The 15,348-nt window shown below is 43.3% G+C and overlaps 1 non-coding gene across 1 annotated transcript; it reads right to left on the bottom strand.

Annotated features, from left to right (window-relative positions):
- Positions 1-89: 89 nt before the first annotated feature.
- Positions 90-162, bottom strand: trnav-aac (transfer RNA valine (anticodon AAC)). The gene has a single exon. It is a non-coding gene; the product is annotated as a tRNA-Val (tRNA).
- Positions 163-15,348: the final 15,186 nt, after the last annotated feature.

The raw sequence follows: 15,348 nt of genomic DNA, 5'->3' as shown, positions 1-15,348 counted from the left end.
TTTCGGGCACTCCAATGAAGAAAAGCTACCCACCGCCTCCGGGGAACCACAAGGGCAAACAGGATGAAATGGACCGGCCCACAGCAGGCTGTTTCCGCCCGGTTTCGAACCGGGGACCTTTCGCGTGTTAGGCGAACGTGATAACCGCTACACTACGGAAACTGACACCGCCACGTCTTGCTTCAAACGGTTACCGTTGAAGCCTGCTGGTAAAACGGGCTCACGCATTTCAGGTCGGCTAGACTGTGAGATGGCGTCTGAAGTGCCGCGAAAGGATGCCATTTTCACAGACCTGTTTGGCATTGCTAAAGGGCACATCAGGACACTTTGGAAACTCTTTCAAAGGCAGGTCGCCCTGCGCTTTAAAAGGGATCCCAGCTATGTTGGAGTGGAGCTTTTTGCTTTGGGAGAGAAGGAGGGTACGTTGGAACCTTTTGAGACGGTAATTGAATACTCTTATGAGGACTGGTTGAAGGTGATGGCCTGGAGAGATCTGGGGCTTGTGGATAAGACTCTAGAAGGCTTGCAAGAGGGTCCAAGAGAATGCGAAATGGAGTCTCCGACTCAGGGTTTTGAAAGGTGTGAATGGGAAAGCTTGCAGAACTACGGTAGAGTGGTGAAGAGTCTATCTCAAACTACAGATCGTAAGGTTTTGTTTAGCAGTACCCTGATTACAAACCCTATTGAAGGGGGTGTGGAGGATCCAGAAAAACAGGTTACTGAAATTATGTTTGACGCCGTGGACTGGCCGTTCTTGAAAGAGGTCATAAACTGTATAAATGATGGTTTTGACATCTTGACCAAATGTTCGCAACTGGATTTGGTTAGAAGGAGAATATGCTGGATTATGGATTATATATCCCCCTTGAATGACGACGACGATGATAAAACCGACGACGTGTGGGGTTTTGGAGGGGGGTCTGACGGCTCAGGGGCTACTCTCTTCTAAGAGGGCGGTGTGTCGTGACGTAGTGAAGAGATAGGATAAAAGGCGCAACAATTCATTCATGGTTTAAAATTAAAGAGAATGTCTTACCCGAAAGCTGCGGACGTCGACAGGCTCTACAGGCCTCTTCAAACCCGGGATCACCCCTGGTTCTATTCCCCAGATTTTGTATACACTCTGGAACCCTCTGACTGCGGTTACCCTCCAAGACCTCAGACCCCGGTCCCTCAGGACGAAACAACATGCGGTGCGATGGATGTCCAAATGAGTCTCGGGGATCCCCAGCCTCTGGAGCTCATGGAGGGCCTCGATTTTGCCGAACTGTCTACCGTCTGTGCGTCTCAGGAGGGGGTCAGTCCAATGGATGTAGAAACACCCCACAAACCACCAGGCGACCCAATGAGCATCGGACTGTCCCAGGGGCGTGATGAAGACGCAGGATTTATGCCCGGGGTATGTGACCAAGTAAGCAGAGTGGTTAAAAGCACCCTGGTGTATATTCTGAGTGCTCTCATCGACCGAGCTCTGAAAGAAGTCTGTCGGGGGTGTGAAGTGAATCACCCCAGTCAGTTGAGACACAGTTGTTTGTTTGAACCAGACCGTTACTATTTCCTGTTCTATTTCAACGTGTTTTACAGAAGACTGAACAAACCGTGGCTGAAACCGGCACTAATCAAGGCGCTGTCTTACTCCCACATACATGTCACTGCGGGACAAGTCCAGAAAATCATAGATGAGATTTTGCTGGAGCTGAAAAAGGAGCCGTTTATAATAGAGAAACTTGGGCAGCTGGTCAATGACCTGGATGAGCCGAGTAGAAAAACCGCTGGCAAGCTAAAAGCTTATTTCTTCAGTAAAGAAGTTAAAGCTGGGGGCAGCGACGAGGAATTCGACATCTACGCCACTGATTCAGACTCTGACCTGAACTAAGGGACTTTGAACATGGGGAATGTTCTGGACTGCTTCTGCAACTGGTTCTGTCATCAACACTCTGTAGCTAACCTGAGAGCGCTATTACACCATGTGCTTGACAGAAAAGTAGCCAACGCGAGCCTTTTCTCTACAGATTTAACCATCGATGAGGATCAACTTTCAAACCTGGAAAAGTGAATGGCTGCTGTAACAAAGACCGGGGGGTACGAACACTGGGATGAAGCGCTCAAGGGGGCCAAGAATGATATTAGGCCATATCATCAACATCTGTATGACCTTTTGCTGAGCATGTTTAATACACCTCTGTTTACTTTTAAAATAGGTCATATTGTTGTTTTATTTACATATGTAACTGAGGTGTGTGCCTACAAGATAAAGAAACAGGTATATTTGTTGATATAGATCAAGTAACCAATCATCTGATTTCTTTTTGTCTGGACCGTAGAAAAAATTGTTGTGTATGTTATACTTTTCTCAAATGTCTAAAAAGGGGTATCTGCTCTCCTGAAGTTGAATAAAAAACCTTGTATAAAAACTTTGCGCATAGTGTGGGTCTGTTTGGTTATTTGACAGAATGACTCGGCAAGCTCCCCAAATGCAGGAACTATACTACAACCCAGCCAAGATTGGGGGTTTGGCGGGTAAGAAGGGTTTTCAAAGAGGACTCGCTGAGGCCGGAGTGAAGGTTAATGATGTGGTTGTTTCAGAATGGTTACGGGAACAAGACGCCTATACCTTACATAAACCTCTCAGGATTAACTTTAAAAGAAACCGCGTATATGCAACTGACATAGACTCACAATGGCAAATGGATCTAGTCGATATGTCAAATTTATCAAAACATAACAATGGTCACAAATTGATGTTGATGTGTATCGATGTGTTATCAAAATATGCCTGGGCTCGCATTCTACATAAAAAAACAGGTCGGGCGGTGACAAGGGCCTTTGAGGATATATTGTCCCAGGGTCGATGTCCTAAAAAACTGCAGACTGATAAAGGAAAAGAGTTTCTCAACAGAGAATTTCAGAATCTACTGAAGAGACACAAAATACATCATTTCACCACCGGTAATGAGCTTAAGGCATTGGTAGTGGAGAGGTTTAACCGCACCATGAAGACCAAAATCTGGAGATATTTTACAGCGGTCAACACGTTCAAGTATTTTGATAAAGTTCAGGATTTTATCGATGCTTACAACCAAGGGTATCACACCAGTATTAAAATGAAGCCTATAGATGTTGATCAAAGTAATTCTTTTAAGGTCTATAAAGAATTATACGGACCATTTATTAAGAAGGGAAAAACTACTTATAAGTTCAACATCGGTGATGTGGTTCGCGTTTCAAAGCTAAGGAGTACTTTTGCCAAAGGTTATGAACAAACATTTTCTGACGAATATTTTACAGTTACCGAACAGTTGGCTTGAGACCCCCCCGTGTACCGGTTAAAAGACTATGACGGGGAGGATATAGAAGGAACGTTTTACGAAGCCGAGTTACAAAAAATTATTGTGGGTAAAGACAGTGTATACAGAGTTGAAAAGATATTAGCTGAAAAAACCCAGAACCGGAAAAAATACGTGTTGGTGAAATGGCTTGGATGGCCTGAAAAGTTCAATAGTTGGGTCCCGGAACAACAGGTTTGCGATATTCAATCCTTATAACAACATGCCCGCGGGTGTGTTGGGGGCATTACTCTCGATACTCAAGATGGAATCAGGAGGCTTCTACGTGACTCTACCCAGTAACGCCTCTCTCGATATATACCCTAAAAATGAAATATCCAGTTACACGGTACAATTTGGAAAATCTATAGATCTAAGGGGGTCGTGGGAAGTGGGGTTGGCGGAAATACAGTATCCTTACACTTGGGCTGTTTTACAAGATAAGGATGCCACCTTCGCCATTTTTGATGATGTTAAAATCAATGGATATTCACGATACAAGGAGGTTATTATGACAATGTGGATAAAATATTAGATGAGATTCATAAACAGTTCTCAGAAGGCACCCCCAACATCAAGCTATATTACAACCCTATTAAAAACAGAGTGTACAAGGTGTCAAAACCAGGTATTAGCATTCAAACCAGCGGCCAACTGGGGCGTATATTAGGGTTCTATTCTGACACAGAGAGCAGGTTCTCAGAAGTGGTGGGGCGGCTTTTACACTCTTTATGTGTATACGGATATCATAACCCACCAGAGGGTCGGGGATAGTTATGTCCCCCTTTTGAGAAATGTACTTATTAAAGGTAAAAGCAATGACATGGTCACAATTACTTATGACAAGCCACACTACGTACCAGTCTCAAAGACCCACTTTGACAACATCACGATCGAAGTCAAATCGGATCAGAATATCAACGTACCCTTCCGCTTCGGTAAAGTTATTGTCAAACTACATTTTCGACCCCTGAAACAGTGTGTACATTATTAAAATGGCTACCTCGAGGGGTTATGTAGATCCTAGCGCCTATGTGGATTATTACAAGATGCAAGCCGGGAACGGCTTGCCCGGTATTGTAGGAGCCCCCACAATGTATGGCGCCGGTCTAGGAGGACTCTTTCGTGGTCTCTTTAGAATGGCCGTACCCCTGCTTAAGAGAGGCTTTGCTATAGCCAGACCCCACTTGAAATCAGCGGCTAAAAATATTGTTAGTGACGTGTTCACCAATGTTATGAACCGGGCAGCTAGCCATGAGCATCAGGAGGGTTCGGGTCTCATGGTAATGGCGAGGAGGGGGGGTAAAAGAAGAAACAGCATGTGTCCACCAGGGCGACGAAGATCCGTGGCTAACAAAAAACGAAGAATCTCTCATTCTCCAACATATCGTGGAAATTTCAGACACGGCCCCTCTGGAGTTTTTTATAGCTGGCAATGGCGAGGATTATATTGATTTGAATAACACATTTATTTTAATGAACTGTAAAGTGACTGATGAGGATGGCGATGCAATCGAGAAGACGGCCAACGCTGGGGTCATCAATTACCCGGTGGCCACCATGTTTTCACAGGTGGATGTGACCCTGGGAGATCAGTTCATTAGTCAAAGCAGCAATACTTACCCCTATAGAGCCATGATGGAGTGTATCCTTAATTATAGTGAGGAGACCCTGAGCAAACAGTACAGCCCCGGCCTTTTCTTCAAAGACATCCTGGAAGCTATAGACGACAAGGATCCAGAGGGACTCAATAAGGGTTTGCAAAAAAGAACGGCCTCTTCAACAGAAGGGAGGACCTTTGAGCTAATGGGGCATATCCATGCAGACATATTTTTCCAAGAAAAACTCATGCTCAACGGGGTAGACATTAAAATTAAAATGATCCGTAGTAAAAGTGCTTTTTGTCTGATGACCCCTGATACTGAAAAATATAAACTGACCATATTATTGGCCTCGCTGTTTGTGAAGAAAGTGTCCGTCTCCCCGGCGGTTAAACTAGGACACACGCAGGCGTTAATGACGGCAAACGCCAAGTACCCGATCGAAAGAGTCTATATGAAAGTCCACAGTATCCCCGCAGGGACACGGGTGATGAACCAGGAAAATCTGTTTCTAGGACAGCTCCCAAAACAGGTTATTATAGGTCTCGTGGATAATGATGCATTTACCGGGGTTTACAACAAGAACCCCTTTAACTTTAAACATTTTAACGCGGAATTTATAGCGTTGTACGTCGATGGTGTGCAGGTTCCATCCAGACCTTTTCAACCTGACTTTGAAAACGGCAATGCGGTTCGTGAATATTACAGTCTAGTACTGGCTACGGGTCGTCATCTCAAGGATCAAACTCTGCTGATCGATCGCCGGGAATACTGCAGCGGTTACACCCTGAACGGTTTCAACCTGACCCCTGATGAAGAGTGTGGACAACATTTTTCACTGATGAAGACGGGCAATATGCGTTTGGAGATGCGTTTCAAGCAGCCTCTACCACGCACTGTAAATATGGTCGTGTATGCTGTGTTTGACAACATTATTGAGGTGAATCAGAGGAGAAACGTTCTGTATGATTATTATTAAAATGAACACCAGAGAGCTCAACCACATCATGAATGCCCTGGCCGGCTCACGGAAACTGTTTCAAGGAGTCTACGCCTGCGATCAGCTGCCTAAATTTAAGATCAAGAATTTACCTGCAATGTACATAATCAACACACACCCTAAAAATATGCCCGGAGAACATTGGCTGGCTATTTATCTAAGGGAGGACCACCGTGGTGAATTTTTTGATTCCTATGGAAACCCCCCGGATTTCAGACCTTTCCCTCGGAAGATCAATAACTTTCTGCTCAACAACTGTCAAGAAACCATTTACAGCGGTCGTCAAGTACAAAGTCTTCAGACCTTCACTTGTGGTCAACACTGTGTGTTTTTCTTATATCATAGATCTAAAGGAAGGTCATACCCCGATATTATGGCCTTGTACAGTGAGGATTTAGGCCAAAATGATAAAAAAGTGGCAGAGTTTGTCAGTACACTGTGGACCCCCCCTTATAACACAATGACTTACGACCCTAGCCAGCCATGTATACAGATGGGGTGTTCTTGTGAGGATTTTAAAAGATGTCATGCGTGTTAAGGTGAAAAAATAATGAAAACAGCCTTTGAATCATTAGTTTAGTTTTTATTCAAAACAATTCTAATACAAAGCAGGGGTTATGTTATAAATAAATGTACAACATTTGAAAATAAAAAAAATTAAATAAAAAATTGTTTGTCGGGTCATTATTTACAGGGGAGACAAATAAAAACATGAGATTAATAAGCTTCCCAACGATGGATTGATCCTGAGGATGGTCGCTCAGCACGGTCAGAGTAATGAGATATCGGAGTCAGATCAGGCTCCACCTCTTTACACAGATGGAATTTTTGTCGCGTTTCCTGGTTAGGAACTGTGGATTGGGGCATGTTCAGACAGGCCATCGCCTGTAGGAAAGCATTCCAGCCTACAGGTCGGCGACTATCGGGTACCTTATTAGTGCTAGTGACACTCTTCAACAAATCAAACATGTGTGAACCTTTGATCAGTTGTCCTTTAAAAACAAATTCACCCTGTTCATTCCAAGCCGTTACCCGCGGTTTCTGAACCATTTTGTGCAGGATATATTCTGCATGTCTTTTGCTTCTGGCCGGCATGTTTCTCAAAACATCCGTTACAACATCTCCCTCTGAACTCTCAACAGGTTCGGTCACCGCAACATCTTTATCAACCGTACCCCCCGCATCAGCCCCAGAACCATTTTCTTGAGAGGCCATGGTTAAAGTTAAAATGTTTTGATCTTTTTCACCCTGTCTAACCAAATGGAGGTAGCGCTGTAACGTGTTGGTATACAACTGGGCTTTGGAATACTGATTTAAATCGGCCCTGGCCTGTATAGCTTTCATTTCAGAGTCCAGGTTGTTTTCGGCCGTTTGTCTAATGGGCTCTGGCCCGACAACATTTTTTCTCAGTTTCTCAAGCTGCTCCTGAGGGATCAAAAACATTTTCTGAGCATATTCCATTATTAACCCACTCTGGAAGCTAGAAGACTGGTTAGGAAAGGCACGGCTATGCTCAACAGCGGTCCTATAAAACCCCCGGTTTGATTAATCTTCTTTCTTTTTCTTTTAATAGAATACTTCTTATTAGCGATGATCTTGATAACCGCTTTTTGTTTTTTGAGTTTAGAATGTTGAGAAGGGGTTAGGGGTATATTACCACGTAAGATGTTAAAAGCTATTTCACACAGGGTCTCGATCAAATCCGAGGGGGCCCCTGCCAGCACAGCTTTCCTATGGCGCGGGCTCCCCTCAAATAACATTTGCAAAAGTGGCAGATTTCTTTTAATCCGAACAGACATTCTTATTTATTTCCTTTTCTTTAGCACATACACTGCCGGCCAATCGGGCGGGCACAAACCTGTTAGTCTTCTGGGGTTTGTGCTTTTAAGTCTGCAATCAAGTACCCGTAGGGTTTTTTGGTGGCATCCTCAAATGCCTCCAAAAAGAACTTGGTCTGGTTAGGGTACATTTGACGAGCCAAGACGGTGACCTGTAGTTTATCTCTGGGGTTTTTAAAAAGAATTATATAATTGGCATTTAAATTAATAGTGCGGCTTTTTTTACCTTGAAAAAATAGATTTTGAACTAAATAAATAATACTTAAATTCCTATGATGAGTGTACTTTGTGAAAGCTTTTTCCACTTCACTGTTGTCACCGGCCTGCTCCATCAGGTCATCAAGGATCACTAGATTAGTTTGACCGGGCGGGAACAAGTCATCGCCACACAACAAGGCGGGGAGACCTTGCACAAATTTCAGATTATTTTTTTTCGAAGCCAAATCATCGTAGAGAGGTTGCCAGCAAGAGTAACACCACACTATGTTGTCAAGAGCTTGGGACTTGGTTGCGTCCACATCTTCTATGATGTTCTTTATAAGATAGCTCTTCCCCGAATTGGAGGGACCAGCTATAATACAGGAGAAAGGGTGTTGAAGTCTGTTATCAAAACCACCGCTAATATCCATAAGGCAGAGTGGTATAATCAGTCTTCAACACTCTTTTATTGTACACCACCCTGAATCGTTTGTTTAGTGATCTATTTTCCAACGTGTACCCCTTTTTATTGCGATAGATCTGATTTCCGGCTGTAATAATCTCACGAGGAGGCGCGTCTTTCTCGGTTACAAAACTTTCTACCAGGGTCGTCAGAGACTTGATGTTAATGAGCTTGTTGTTACAATGGTTCAGAGTGAAACCCTTAACTTTCATACAGGTCTTACCCGCAGCCGTTCTGTATGCGTAAGTCTTAGGACCCCCTGAAACAAACTCCACTATGTGGTCCTGAGGATCTAGTTCGCTCGTTAACTCCCCAAGGTAGTCCCCGAGGGGAGGGACCCAATCCCCTGGCCTGGTGACAAAGATTACAGAGTCAGTATCATGATAGAGCGTGCGTTCCTGCAACTGATCCATTAAGTTGTACAGTTCAAGCCGGGCGTAAGCCGTGGTAACACCCGTCAGCGCTCTCTCTTCATCACTGTGCAGACAAGAGGTAGTTTGATTTTCAGTTTCCACACACGTTCTACACAGAGGGAACATCAATTTTCCCGAACACCAGTAAGGCAACACGGGTAAGAACAGCTCGCGAGGAGGGTACATGGTGACTTTGATCAAACCAAAGTAATGTCCGATTTCGAGAAAGTCACGATAAACAATGGTTGGACGCCCCACCGGGTACATTTTGGTCTTGTTGACATAAGGGTACAGACTGGTGAAATCATAGTAATCTACTCTCTCACCCTCCTTTACCTCATAATGTAAACAGAGGGCGTTGGTACGACCCCCAAATAACGCATCCCGGGGCTCTAGACGTTCAGGAAAGTCCAAGGTTTCCATAAACCGTTGTCCACCCGCTTCCTGTTGCTTCAGGGTCGTCCACTCGTGTTTCCAAATCACCAGCACGTTCAAACCATAGGTGTTTTTTAAAGTTTCAATTCGTTCCTGGAAATCATAGTACATATCACCGCAGAGTTTTTGTGTTACGGGGTTAAAGGTGTTTGGGTCGAAGCACTGAGGACAGCCATGGTAAATACAACCTGCAAACTCATAAGCGGTACGCCGCCCGGACACGTCGCTAAAACCGTCTAAGTAATAAGGCCCCATTTTGACTTCCCCTTGATTTAAAGCATGTCTGATGAAGATGTTATCCCGGGCACTCAGGTATTCCAGCCACTGTATGGAGACAGTCGAAAAGTTCTTTTGTCTAGCACGATAGTTGTCAGAAGTGGTGACCGCTATAGTGTTTTTCTGCAAGAAATTGGACCGATACATTTTCATGCAGAGAGACGCTATGGTCACACTTTGCAAAGGGTCGAGACCCGATGTGTTGATAACCTCGGCGCGGAAACGCACACAGGCTTCTTTAAGGATCACCACATCATTTTTACAATAAGCGGCCATCTCTTCTCGGAAATCAAAAACACCTCCCTTAACCGTATTGTACCATTTAAAGAATTCCTCCCTCTCATGAGACATCATAGTATCAACCCCATAATAAGAGGCGGGCGGGTAGGACCCTCGATAATTTTGAGTGTCCTTAGTATTAAAAAAATGGCAGAACCAACCTTTCTTCTGAGCCTCAAAACCCAGAGCCTTAGGCAAAGCGCTCAATTTCATGGGGAGGAAATTTAACGAGTCTATGTAACGTTAGTTGAAAGCTTCGTCGGTGAAACACATGATCTTGCTACCCTGAGCTATTATTTTTGGGGTCACCCCATTTTCCACCAGATACTTCATCAAAATGTAAGAATCATAACCCTTAGCATTGTGGGCAATAAATGTGTAATTGAGGTATTTTGGACCGCGATACCGCGTAAAGAAATCCCTGACACAACTCTCACCGCTAGCTGACCACTCACGATCCAACATGTCAATACAGTGTATATAATTAGCAACGTGGACCCCGTTTTCTTGCCGGCATTCAAAAGCAAAAAAGACATACCGGTTGTGCGGCGGCTCCTTTTTAACCGGCTGAATAAAGCACTGGTGTTCGGACCCCGGGGTTAAATCAGCATTACAGATCCTGCATCTCGGCTCCAGACATTTGTGTGGTTTAACCTCATGAAAACGGTACTGGAGGCAACACTGCGGGCAATATTTAGTTTGATCACAATAACTCCGTTTTTTAACCCCCTCAGCAGCGGCCCTCTGTACCTTATGCTCGGAAAAACAGAACGCTGAGAGACAAATCCTTAAGCAATCTTTACATCGGATGGTAGGGGCCAAACCCTTACGACATTGCGGATTGAAACAGACGTTACAGTAACCGTCACAGCGGTGCTTAAGCTTATCATTGAAGGCCTTATAACACCAATGACAAACATACGAACAACCCAAAAAAGCCGTCAAACTCTTTATTCCAAAGTAATGACTATCACTTAGGAAGAGAAACAGTGTCTGTGTATGGGTTTCAGGATGTGTCTGAAATTTCACAAATACTTCCTTTACCTCACAACGGTACCACACAACAATTTTTAAAGACAACAACTCCTCAAACTTGGTGATGTCTGAAAAGGCAACCATCTGTTGAGAGTTTAAGCCGGCCCTCTGATGAAGCATTAAAGCCTCTTGCAGAGCTTGGGGTTCAGGCATGTCGGGGCTGAGTAGTTTTATTAAACTGTAAGCAAAACAGAGCTTATTGTCCCCACTGGAACTCACCACTAATTGCCTGAGCTTGGTCCTAATTATGTCGTTCTTCAAGCATTTCGACAGTCTTCTAAGCGCCCCACCCTCAGGGTTACGAACCACATTCATTACCAGAGACAGACTTTCATCAGCTAAGATGGCTGCGTTACTTTGCAATAACGCTTCGATTTTAGCCAGACATCTAAATTATCTCCACTCAGCATTACAGATAGGTTGCTAAACAAATCATCCCCTCTGAGTTCTAACTGTACAACATCTCGAGGTCTGACCCTTTCAGCAACCTGTTCAAGCATTTTCTGCAAGGCCTCGTGTATGTTGACAAATATTTCTGCATAATTGTCACAATTTAAAAGTTCTGCAAAATTAAAACGCTGAATCATTTCAAAATTGTTATAGGCCGGTCTATCTATAATCACGGGATCACTGGTACTCTTGGACACATCATCATTTTGAACAAAGCCTTCACCCCCTACATTCTCACAGAGCATGACCTCCACAGCCTTATCAGTCTCAGAACCCTCCACATTCCGAACACCCCCACTGCTGACATCTACAAAACCCCCTTTTTGAGGAGGCTCATTTAAAGCCTGTAAAAGTCCTTCAAAGATATCCAACCGGTTAATGTCAAGACCCTCCTCTATAGTGATGGCTGCTTCTGCCGCCATCCTGTGTTCTAATTGTCTCAAATCATTTATAATAGGGGCAGAATTTGGTCGGGGTAGCTCCTCCAAAGCCTCCACCATTTCAAACAAATCGGGGTGAACTAGGGGGTGAACCTCTATAAGCGCTACCGGTGGGAGGTGGTTATTTAGATCATTGACCATCTGTAACAGGTCGGGGTTCACCGGTAAGTCTGTTAATTCACATTCTATCGGTGGTAATTGGGGGTTATTTAAATTATTTATCATTTGTAATAGTTCCAGGTTCATTGGGACATCAGAGGAGTTCACAACAGGGCCGGGGATGTTCTCTCGGGAAGGTCTTTTTGGGGCCCTAGCTTGTTCATAATCCTTTAGTTTGTGAGTTCTTTTACCAAGTCAGGACATTTTTTAATTTATTTTTTATTTTTCCAACAACCCACAATAGTAAGGCGTTTTGTGTCTATTAAAACATTAAATACGGTACAATTCGTTAGTAAGGGTATTAATAAGGGTGTTTTGGCTCTCTATCACCAGGTTTTGCCCCACTAACACAAGTCTTTGATTTTGTAACAAAGTATGTAGCAACTCATGCCAACCTTCAGGAAGTAGCTCCGGGGGCTGGTGGCCTGGCTCAGCTTCAAAGGATGGTCGCTCCGGTAAATCTCAGTCGAAGGAGGCAGGGAGCGAGCGTATACTCATGGACGGAGACCAAGAAGGCCTTTGCGGTAACACCCTGGCCAAGCGCAGGGTACTGTTCCGCGTTTCTGTAGCCAAGAAACGGGTCTGGGGGGACGATGTTGAAACCAGGCCGTCGTTGGGTGGTGTGTCAGCCCTGACTGACGGCGACCCCTGAGGTTGTTGGATGCCTGTATTTGTTCCGCCCGACAATGCGGCGGGCTGAATCTGGGGTGTTGAATTACCCCCAGAAGGCTGTGGCCTGAGTAGATGTTGGGGGGTCTCCAAGACCACCGTGGGGGATCCTCTCGGTGATCTCACCGGGGAAGATGTTTGATCCCACTTAGACGGGGTAATTGTCCTCAATAGCTCATCCACAGAATGACTATCCCAAGAGTCTTGGGAAGAATAAAAATATACATTACATTTACATCTTTAAACGGCGACAGAAATCAAACTTAAAACAACATGTCCAGGACATTCAAAACCTTTAGCTTTTTTAGACCTTTGAAAATAGCCTTAGACATTCACTACAACGCCTTATTATTTACAGACAATATATTTATTAGGACTTGATAATAAATGTAAAACAGAGAAGCCGCTGTAAATAAACTGTTTTATTAAATGTTTCTTTAAAAACTGTAATATTGTTAATAAAACACACACACACACAACAACATTTCATTTTTAAACGAACCTTCCAAGTGTAAACGCTTCCTGATCCCGGGACTTCCTGTTTCACAAACGTTTTCACGATCTGTTTAAATATTAAATACAATGAACACCTTCAAGCCTTTTCCTACAACCACTTTAAAACAGAAGTATAATAGCGGGAGATAAGCCAAACAACTTACTAAACCCTTTCGGACGGCTTTACTTCCTAACCAGACGGTATGGCAATCGGTCATTTCTAAACACGTTCCCCAGAAACAAGCCTAGACCTGTCCGGACTTCTAAAGATCTTTCCCAGAACCCCCCGCCCTACAGGAAACGGTCACCCATCGCTTAAATATTAGCCCTCAACGGGCAAACAAAGCCCTTTTAAAAACATTAAAGTTTGAAAGATCTTACTTACCTCCACAGAATAATCATTTCTTATGTTTTTCGGCTGGTTTAGCTTTTTGCACTGCTGTGAAGGTAAGAGACATGTTTAACCTTTAACCACACCGCTTTATAAAAAGCTTTAACCTCTTACAGGCTGCAGACATATACTCACAGCTATCAGATACCGGGGCTGAGGGCCATTGAGATTCTTGAAAGGTTACGGTTCTCGAAGGTAAAACGAAACAAGCCCTCGATGTGGAAGGCCTTTCGTTGTCTCGAACCACGTTTCTTAATACTGTTAGACAGGATAATTTTTTTTAAATTAACAAAACTGGACTCAAACATCTTACAGAAACGTTATACAAACAAACAGGGGTTTAGTTCTTACCCGGTCGGCAGACAGCCTGTCTAGGGACAACCACTTCTCTTGGTCGAGACATTAATCATAGGCCTTTCGATAGTTTCTGTGTAATTAAAGAGACCGGCATTAATATATATTAAAACGTTTTCATAACTCTAATGAGCCGCTTCAAAACCACACACACCCATACATAAGAACCCATGAGCGCAAACACAAAAATCTTACCGTCGTTGTTCCAGATGATCTCCTCAGCGTTGGGAATTAACTCCTGTTGACTGGCTGAAAAATAATTTCACAGAACTTAAAACAGATGTTATAGCCTTATTTACAATACATGCACACAACACGCTCTGAGTCAATGAAAATAATCTGAAGACTTGCCTAAAAACTCGTTTAAATCGAAGTCGCTGATGTTGTTTCCGGACATTGTTGATCTTTAGTCTTAAATCGAAAGGTCAGTATGAGTCTGTCGAGCTGAAGACCAGACCTTCATACTTATACTGATGGCCACATGCCGGATCTGCTTGTAAGGCATTGTTCTGGTCTGGCCTTTGTGCATCAAGACCTATAGTCAACAAACCACTAAGAATATTGCAGGCCTTTATAAGCGCTAAAAAACAACCTGAGCCAAGAAACTAACTATAAAGATCTAAAATAACTAGCGCTTTTACAGTGATTTTTTTTTTTTTTTTAATAGCGATGCTTTGTTTGGTATTAAACAAGTCACAAACTACTCAGAACAGCGTTTATCCCCGCAAAAGAGATATTTGGGTTTATTTTACAAAGCTTATAAATTATATAGGTTAAAAGTATTCTGAATGTTTTGATACCACATGCCATACGTACTGTTGTCTGAGCCCACCCCCGCCACCCATGGTGTGAGTGATTTAGCCTTGAGTGTTGTGATCTATTTAGCATTGAGTGATCAGTTGTTTTTATTTTTTAAACGATTCCTTATCATCAGGGATTGAGACTGCTAAAATACCTTAAAAGCATATCCTTATCTTAAGTCTAACTCTTATGAGCTTTAAGACCCTAGAATGTATTTAAGTAAAACGACTGAACACATTATGTGAGAGATAAAATATAACCACAGCTTTTTTTTTTTTTTTTTACAAAAACAATTAACCTATACACACAAACACCCACACACACACCCTCTTTTTTAATTTTATTTTTAATTAAATTTGAGGGGAGAGACAGAGCCAGATACAGTGTGGATAACATAAGTACCCTATGCAAAACAGGCATTGTTAGGACCTGGGATCATAACAGACAACAGAACTTGTTGATCTTATAAAATGATTGGGCGAGAGAGAGAGAGAGACAGACAGAGACAGTGTGAATATGATAAACGCACTATTCAAAACTGGCATTGTTAAGACCTGGGACCATTACAGACAACAGAACTTGTTGATCTTATAACGGTTTAGATTTACTAAACCATTACATGTATATTTAAAAAAGACCCCCAACCACTACAGGAAGAGCCGACCCATTCACACTCTACAGTTGACCAACAAGAACAACAAGAACAACAGGTTATGGGCGGCCTT

This window comes from Amia ocellicauda (assembly GCF_036373705.1).
Source record: "Amia ocellicauda isolate fAmiCal2 chromosome 11 unlocalized genomic scaffold, fAmiCal2.hap1 SUPER_11_unloc_4, whole genome shotgun sequence".
Taxonomy (NCBI): Eukaryota; Metazoa; Chordata; class Actinopteri; order Amiiformes; family Amiidae; genus Amia; species Amia ocellicauda.
Note: the sequence above shows the minus strand (reverse complement) of the source record. Positions and strands in the feature narration are given on the sequence as shown.